Here is a 9,740-nt window from a genome sequence, read left to right as displayed (position 1 = left end):
GTATTTAGGCATTGTTTTAAAGAGTCTAATCATTACCTTTCTGGCAACTACATAAGCCTATTATGTTGATCATACTTTAAATTTCAACTTTTCAAACAATAAGTAAGTTGGAATTCTTTGGAAATTAAAGATTAATCTGTGATTTAAAAACACTCTTAAAAAGCATTTTGTGATGTGGATGTGTTAATGCACTCAACCATACACATTTTATTTGAACTTTGTGTTCATGTTATTGTGTGTTATGAAATAAATCTAACTTTTAACATAAAGATCGGTGTGTGTGTGTGTGTGTGTGATACCTTTTCTATCCAGTGATTATTTATAGACCTACATTTGAATATGCATAAAATAAAAGCTTAACTTTTAACAACTAATAGGCTACACAATTGCAGCTACAATCATGTTTCAATTACACAAAAGGTTTGATATTTCTGATAGTTTTAAGAGCAACAATGGGGCACATAGAAAACATGTCCTTGCCATTCTCTGTACTCCGTCTAGCTTTTTGTTTTATGCAACTGAACACGTTCAGTGTAAATATGCATTGCAGGTTCAAAACAGCAAAACCCCATGGCTCCAACATGACAAGAGCACAAGTCTAGAATCTTGGCCCAGTGATGTAAGCACATTAATCTTGCTACAGAGGTTGCCATTTATTACTCATATTTTTTTCTTACATCTTATATAACAGAGCCAAAATACTGGGTAGAATATAGACCCAAAGACAACATTCACTTCAAACCTCACAGATTCAAAAACTCTTACAAAATATCTTAACGTTCTGGCAGAAAAATAACATTGATGCTGACAAAGACTTGGTGCATCTGTGCCCTGATACCACCTCCATTAAAGCAAACCAACCAGCTGTCAAAAACACAAAACACTGAAACTGAAATGACTAAACATGAGCAGCATGTCAGATGCAGTGTTCATGCAGGCACATGGTTTCAAACTGAATAACGCAACACTGCAATTTTCTTTAACATTGTCATCAGATTTAACTAAAAAAAAAAGAATTTTTGGAATGTTAAAATACTCTCTGTTTCAAAAGTATACAACACATAAAGGATATGCGTGTAAAAATTATTTTAGTGTGACAAAAACATTTACTAACATATTCTGTGTGAAGTCATAGCCAATTTTTCAACTTCATTGCCATGACGATGTTATGTCTACAAACACTAACCCCACCTGACCCCCGACAAACACAAAAATCCAGACATTAAACTCAGCACAGCTCTGTTGTAGTCTAAAACAAGGAAAATATTCTAAGACATACAGGTCCTTCTCAAAAAATTAGCATATTGTGATAAAGTTCATTATTTTCCATAATGTAATGATAAAAATTAAACTTTCATATATTTTAGATTCATTGCACACCAACTGAAATATTTCAGGTCTTTTATTGTTTTAATACTGATGATTTTGGCATACAGCTCATGAAAACCCAAAATTCCTATCTCAAAAAATTAGCATATCATGAAAAGGGTCTCTAAACGAGCTATTAACCTAATCATCTGAATCAACTGATTAACTCTAAACACCTGCAAAAGATTCCTGAGGCTTTTAAAAGCTCCCAGCCTGTTTCATTACTCAAAACCGCAACCATGGGTAAGACTGCCGACCTGACTGCTGTCCAGAAGGCCATCATTGACACCCTCAAGCAAGAGGGTAAGACACAGAAAGAAATTTCTGAACAAATAGGCTGTTCCCAGAGTGCTGTATCAAGGCACCTCAGTGGGAAGTCTGTGGGAAGGAAAAAGTGTGGCAAAAATGCTGCACAACGAGAAGAGGTGACCGGACCCTGAGGAAGATTGTGGAGAAGGACCGATTCCAGACCTTGGGGGACCTCGCGGAAGCAGTGGACTGAGTCTGGAGTAGAAACATCCCGCATTCCCCAGGTCAAGCCACTTTGAACCAGAAACAGCGGCAGAAGCGCCTGACCTGGGCTATAGAGAAGCAGCACTGGACTGTTGCTCAGTGGTCCAAAGTACTTTTTAGGATGAAAGCAAATTTTGCATGTCATTCGAAATCAAGGTGCCAGAGTCTGGAGGAAGACTGGGGAGAAGGAAATGCCAAAATGCCTGAAGTCCAGTGTCAAGTACCCACAGTCAGTGATGGTCTGGGGTGCCATGTCAGCTGCTGTTGTTGGTCCACTGTGTTTTATCAAGGGCAGGGTCAATGCAGCTAGCTATCAGGAGATTTTGGAGCACTTCATGCTTCCATCTGCTGAAAAGCTTTATGGAGATGAAGATTTCATTTTTCAGCACGACCTGGCACCTGCTCACAGTGCCAATACCACTGGTAAATGGTTTACTGACCATGGTATTACTGTGCTCAATTGGCCTGCCAACTCTCCTGACCTGAACCCCATAGAGAATCTGTGGGATGTTGTGAAGAGAAAGTTGAGAGACGTAAGACCCAACACTCTGGATGAGCTTAAGGCCGCTATCGAAGCATCCTGGGCCTCCATAACACCTCAGCAGTGCCACAGGCTGATTGCCTCCATGCCACGCCGCATTGAAGCAGTCATTTCTGCAAAAGGATTCCCGACCAAGTATTGAGTGCATAACTGAACATAATTATTTGAAGGTTGACTTTTTTTGGTATTAAAAACACTTCTTTTATTGGTCGGATGAAATATGCTAATTTTTTGAGATAGGAATTTTGGGTTTTCATGAGCTGTATGCCAAAATCATCAGTATTAAAACAATAAAAGACCTGAAATATTTCAGTTGGTGTGCAATGAATCTAAAATATATGAAAGTTTAATTTTTATCATTACATTATGGAAAATAATGACCTTTATCACAATATGCTAATTTTTTGAGAAGGACCTGTATTTGAGTGTGAAAAAACTTCACACAATTCATCTGATTTAAACTCATATACTCATATATTCATGCATGTATTTGCAATTATCGCTTACTTGAAATTACAAAACATGAGCAGCATCTAAGATGCTGTGTTCACGCAGGCACATGTTGTTCACGCAACACAAGTCATGCGCCTCTTACATGTTCAATGTCACGTGAGTATAAATATTAGAATCAAGGTGTTTTACAGGTTGTATATGTCAATGAATTAGATTTAAACAAAATAAACATGAAATTTTATACAGCATATGAACATAAGAACACAATGAAATGAAATATTTGTTAAATGTTTTTAACCAGGATGAATAGAAGGGGGTCTCTTTTATGCTTTACATTTACTCATTGTCTCACACAGTCACTAACATTAGATAGTCAAAAAGTTGTTAACACCAAACAGGTTAAGGTGTTGCCATCCATGTTTATTGTTAAGTGGCACAAAATTGCGTTTTCTTCCAACAAACTCTCTCTCTGACAGGGAATTGCTAGATTATTTTAATTGACAGATAATTCTGTTATGGCTCATAAAAGGCTCTAGAGATAAAGCTTTGGCTGTTTAGCCAGGTATGCTACAGTTATTAATTGAACCTAATCTAGACAAGGATGCCAAAAACATGATTTGGCAAAAAAAACATGAATTTGAAATGACTGAAAAGATCTAGCTAAACATCGATTCTTTTGCCACACTTGACAAACAGCAGGGCAGACATAACTACGCCTATGTTAAGGTCCAGATAAACATTCAACATTCAGGACAAGCATGTGTTGGTCCGGATGGACAACACGTCTACAGTGGCCTGCATTAAGCACCAAGGTGGTTTATGCTTCCGTTTCATGTCACAACTCGCCCGTCGCCTCCTCCTCTGAAGTAAACCGCGACTCAGGTCGCTGCGCGCCACTCGCATCCAAGGCCACCTCAACGTCACAGCAGATGCTATGTCACGGCAGATAATGCTCAGTGGAAAGTGGATAGTCCACCCTCAGGCGGTCCAGCTGATTTGGAGTCGATTCGGCCAGGCACAGGTAAACCTGTTTGCCTCCATGGAATCCTCCCACTGCCCGCTCTGGTATGCCCTGACGGAAGCTCCCCTTGGTACAGACAGGCTGGCACACAGCTGGCACCTAGGGCTATGCAAGTTTGCCCCAGTGAGCCTACTTATAAAGTTTCTGTGTAAAGTCAGGGAGGTTGAGGAGCAGGTCACCCTCGTGGCTCCATACTGGCCCACTCAGACCTGGTTCTTGGACCTCACACTCCTCGCGACAGCTCCTGCCTGGCGAATTCCCCTGAGGAAGGACCTTCTTTCTCAGGGGTGGTGCACCCTCTGGCATGCACGCCCAGACCTCTGGAATCTCCATGTCTGGTCCCTGGACAGGATGCGGTAGACCTAACATTCTTCCCGTGGCGAAGACCCCCAGAGTTGCCCAGTCGGGTCAGTGCTTTCCTTCCTGAAAGACTGGACGGGCAGCATTTCCCCTCCACTCTCAAGGTTTATGTATCACGATGACATACAAGGTAAGTCCCTCGGTAAGCACGACCTAATTATCAGGTTTCTGAGAGACGCCAGGAGGGTGAACCCCTCTAGACCGCGCCTCTTTCCCTCCTGGGACATCTTCGTGGTACTCTCGGGCCTATGGAGGGCTCCCTTCGAGCCCATTGAGCCAGTCGAGCTCAAGGCCGTCTCTCTGAAGACCGCCCTCCTGACCGTGCTCACATCCATCAAGAGATTTGGGGACCTGCAAGCGTTCTCTGTCAGTGAAAATTGCCAAGAGTTCGCTCTGGCTAACCCTCACATGATCCTGAGACCTCGACCGGGCTATATGCCCAAGGTTCCCATGACACCTTTTAGGGATCAGGTGGTGAACCTGCAAGTGCTGCCCCTGGATGAGGAAAAAACCCAACCTTATCTTTGCTGTGTCTGGTGCATGCTTTTGCATCTACTTGGACCGCACGCAGAGCTTTAGACACTCTGAGCAGCTCTTTGTCTGCTTTGGCGGACAGTGGAAAGGGAACACTGTCTCCAAACAGATGATTACCCACTGGATCGTGGATGCCATAGCGCTAGCATACCAGGTCCAGTCCATGCCCACCTCCTTGCAGGTTCGAGCACACTACATGAGAGGTGTGGCATCCTCGTGGGCACTGGCCAATGGCACCTCTCTAGCAGACATCTGTTGGGCAGCGGGCTGGGCAACACCCAATACCTTTCGCGAGATTCTGCAGTCTATGGGTTGAGCCAGTCTCGTCCCATGTTCTTTCAGGTACGAGCAGGTAATTTTCGTTAAACGGTCAGCTGGCTGGGTGTATCACTTGTGCATGGCGCCTTTCCCCTCCAAGGTAGGTGAAGCTATGTGCTCTTTTTTCCATGCGTGTTCCTGACTTGTGAACCCTGGATGCTCTTCCTCATAGCCCTCTGACTCACAAATTCAGCGGAGGAATCCGTAGTCAGACCCAGTATGCGTGCTAACAGGCCCTGGACTGGGGTAAGTGCTCCACAGTTCTTGGCTACCCAAGTGGCCTCCTGTGTGTATTTTCCACGATTCGGTCTCTCTTCTCCGTTTTGGTAGACCCGCATCTCCTTGGCAGAGTCTTCTCTGCCTGGCTGATGTGCTTGTAGAAAACTCCTACCTTACGAAGGGTCAGACCTACAACCGCACCTCTCCCATGTGTGGCCTGGTGGGCCCAAGAAGCGCAGGGTATGGCCTCCACAGGGTCTTTTCCCCCTGAAAGAATAGGAACAGAAAAGAACGCCTTCCCCAGCGCATTTCATGAGCATTTAGGGCCCCCGCCGATACTAATTTCTAAGTGGAGAGAAAAGGCCATATTTGACACGTCTCCTTCCCGTACCTCAGGGCTATGGGGAAGCACCCAACGTTTTGGGGCGTCTGGGGAGGCCCGTGCAGCATGAATGCATCTGTTCTTAGGCTCGTAGTAGCTTGCCTATACCTGCATCGGCAGTTCACATGACTAGTTCAGCCTTTGTGGTGTTTCATATTGAGACGCCTAGTGTCACTACATCGACACAATGTTGAGGGAGTTACAGAAGGGGAACATCTCAGTTACTGTCGTAACCTCCGTTCCCTTTTGGAGGGAACAAGATGTTGTGTCCTTCTTGCCACAGGCTGAACTGCATCGCTGTAATGTCCAGGACCTTGTCTCGGCTCCTCAGTGTAAAACCTGAATGAATCCTCATTCCGATCTCCCTTTTATACCCGTATGTCGGGGGGAGTGGCATGCAAATTCAACTTGACAATTTCTCAATTCCTCCATCAGGGAACACAGGTTTAGACAGTAACCAAGACGTTAAGTGGTTGAATGTGCCCCACCAAAATAATGAGCCTGAGACAACAACGTACAGTATTAACCTGTTTCAGTGATGTAATTTTCTTCTGGACCCACCATATTTGTGACCATCAACAGGAAGATACAATGGCGGTGAACGAAAAAACATCAGTGAAACAATGTCATGAAAAACTTTAACAGACAAAGTATGCAAAAAAGAAAAAACCTCACTTAGGATAGTCCACAATGGACTGAAACATTTGCTATATTCATAAAAAAATAATTCTCTCTTTTTTCTTTGTTGTGCATGTTTGTACACTTTTGTTATTGTATATGGCAAATCTTCAGTAAATTATTTTTCTCTCAATGGATCTTGGACTCATGTTCTCTTTTTTTTGTAACCTCAATGGCCTAATGTGCAAATTCTATTTAGGTTTTTAAGAAAAACTTGGCAAGTCCCAGGAAAAGTGTAAACAGGTCTGAAGTCAACACTTACATTGCCAAATTTGACATTCAAGCACATTTATATATATTTAATCCAGGATTCATCTCTGTACACCGGTGAGTCAAATGTGTGGCCGACGAGTACACGTGTCCAGCGGTACATCATTGCAATCATTTCTCATTCAGAAGTGACAAATGTTTTTGTTTTGTTTTCTGGTTTGATTTGGTAAAAATATGACAAAACCTCTGTTATTATCCCATCTTTATGAATGTAAGAACTGCTTTAAACTCATGAAGTATACACAGAAAACGTTTGGTTACGTATGTAACCTCCGTTCCCCGAGGGAGGGAACGACACGTTGTGTCGGAGAAGCGACACTAGGGGTCTCTCTTGAGCGCCGATATTCACCTCTGACCTATTGAAAAGGGCCAATGGGAGTTGGCAGTCAGTATTTGCATACCCCGCCCCCGGACATACGGGTATTTAAGCGGGGCAAATACGGAAGTTTAGTCAGGATTTTTCTGAGGAGCCGGAATGGTCCGGCCACAACAGTGGCTCGGTTCAGTGACATGGCGGAGGAAAGACACAACGTGTCGTTCCTCCCTCGGGAACGGAGGTTACATACGTAACCAAGCGTTCCCCTTCTGTCGCTCTCTCCACGTTGTGTCGGAGAAGCGACACTAGGGACCCATTCCAATCTTGCCATGTGCTGAACCATGTACGTGAACCGCCGATACAGAGGCGGGCAGGGATTTCATCCAGTGCCGCGCATCGTCTGTACCTGGCTGCACGTACCCTTCCCCAATGCCCCATAAGAATATCGGAGTCCTTCTAGTTACCCTGGGAGGGGAACAAGGCGATGTTTGCCAACATGGGAACGGGCCAGCCTGGCTGGGCCTCTTTTCTCTCTATGTTTCTCGCATAGAGCAATCACGGCCGGGGCCCTTGCATGCATATAGGGAAGGGGGTCTTACCCAGACCCTGCGGAGACCACACCTGCCCTTTTTCTTGGGGAGGAAAAGTGGTAGACACGTCACACGGCCGTCTTAGGGCTCGTGTGGAAAGTATGGTGCGGTGGTAGATCCAGCCTCAAAAGGGGGGAGTTGCTACAGCACGGCGACTGAGGCTGCTGTAACTGCCTAAGGGAGACACGGGGGTCCGCTCGTAAGGGGACAGAACCGTGGAATTACACACAGGGGGAGTCCGAGCAGGAGGCCTTACCTGTGGAGCACCTATACCATTACAGGGTAGCCATCAGGGTACCCGATGTGGCTTGGGTCGGCGAGTTCCTCCGCTGAACCGCGGACCCGGAGGGCTGGGGAGGAATCGACCAGGGGCCCGACTCGGAGTGGGGCGCCCTGGGAAGAAGGCGCACTACTTTACCTTGACGTCAGGAAAGGGCGCTGGGCATAGCGATCCACCCGGCCGGTCAGTCTACGTGTTACCGAGTTCTACGGGCTCGGACCTGACAAAACACGAGACGCAACTGACTCAACGCGGAGGTTGTAAAACCTCGCAAAGGTGTTGGGTGTTGCCCAACCCGCGGCTCTACAGATGTCTGCTAGGGAGGTGCCCTTGGCGAGTGCCCACGAGGACGCATCACCCCTTGTTGAGTGAGCTCGGACCCGCAAGGGTAGGGGCACGGCCTGGGTGTGATAAGCCAGTGTGATGGCGTCGACAACCCAGTGGGCGAGCCTCTGTTTGGAGACGGCATTCCCTTTCTGCCATCCCCCAAAGCAGACAAAGAGCTGCTCAGAGCGTCTGGTGCTCTGTGTGCGGTCCAGGTAAATGCGCAGGGCGCGCACTGGACATAGCAATGAAAGGGCTGGGTCTGCCTCCTCCCGGGGCAGCGCTTGCAGGTTCACTACCTGATCTTGGAATGGTGTGGTAGGAACCTTGGGCACATAGCCCGGTCGCGGTCTTAGGATCACAGACGTATCTGCCGGACCGAACTCCAGGCAAGTGTCGCTGACAGAGAACGCTTGCAGGCCCCCGACCCTCTTAAGAGAGAGGGCCATGAGTCCAACTGATTCGAGCGGCTTGAAGGGAGGTCTCTGGAGTCCTGCCAAGACTACCGAGAGATCCCAGGAGGGAACTAGGCCTGGCCGGGAGGGATTCAACCTCCGGGCGCCTCTCAGGAACCTGAGGATCAGGTCGTGCTTACCCAAAGACTTGCCATCTACAGGATCGTGGTGGGCGGCGATAGCGGCAACATACACCTTGAGGGTGGACGGGGACAGCCTCCTGTCCAGCCTCTCCTGTAGGAACAGAAGCACTGACCTAATCGCGCATCTCTGCGGGTCTTCGGCTCGGGAAGAACACCAATCTGCGAACAAGCGCCACTTTAGGGCGTAAAGGTGCCTGGTAGAGGGGGCTCTGGCTTGGTTGATTGTATTCACAACGGTCGCCGGTAAGCCGGCTAGCTCTTCCGCGTCCCGTCCAGGGACCAGACATGGAGGTTCCAGAGGTCTGGGCGCGGGTGCCAGAGCGTGCCCCGTCCCTGAGAGAGGAGGTCCTTTCTCAGGGGAATCCACCAGGGAGGAGCTGTCGTGAGGAGCCTGAGTTCTGAGAACCAAGTCCGTGTGGGCCAGTAGGGGGCCACCAATGTGACTTGCTCCTCGTCGCTCCCTGACCTTGCACAGCACCGGTGCAAGAAGGCTCACTGGGGGAGTGTGCCAGTGGGTCTGTCCCGAGGGGAGCCTCTGTTAGGGCGTACCAGAGCGGGCAGTGGGAGGTTTCCTGGGTGGCGAACAGGTCTACCTGGGCCTTGCCAAACCGTTCCCAAATCAGTTGAACCGACTGGGGGTGAAGCCTCCACTCCCCGCCGGGCAGGCGTTGACGTGATAGCACATCCGACTTGAGTCGCTGCTGGCTCCATAGGAGGAGACGGCAGGCGAGTTGTGACATGTGGCGGGAGCGTACGCCGCCTTGGCGATTTATGTACGCCACCACCGTGGTGCTGTCCGATCTCACGAGGACATGTTTGTCCCGAACTAACGGGAGGAACTTCCTGAGAGCAAGAAGGACGGTCAACAACTCCAGGCAATTGATGTGCCAACGCAGCGGGGCCCCTTTACAACGGCCCGCTGCTGCGTGCCCGCTGCACACGGCACCCCACCCGGACCGGGAGGCGTCGGTTGTG

The sequence above is a fragment of the Xyrauchen texanus genome, chromosome 8 (genome assembly GCF_025860055.1).
Source record: "Xyrauchen texanus isolate HMW12.3.18 chromosome 8, RBS_HiC_50CHRs, whole genome shotgun sequence".
In the NCBI taxonomy this organism is placed as follows: Eukaryota; Metazoa; Chordata; class Actinopteri; order Cypriniformes; family Catostomidae; genus Xyrauchen; species Xyrauchen texanus.
Note: the sequence above shows the minus strand (reverse complement) of the source record.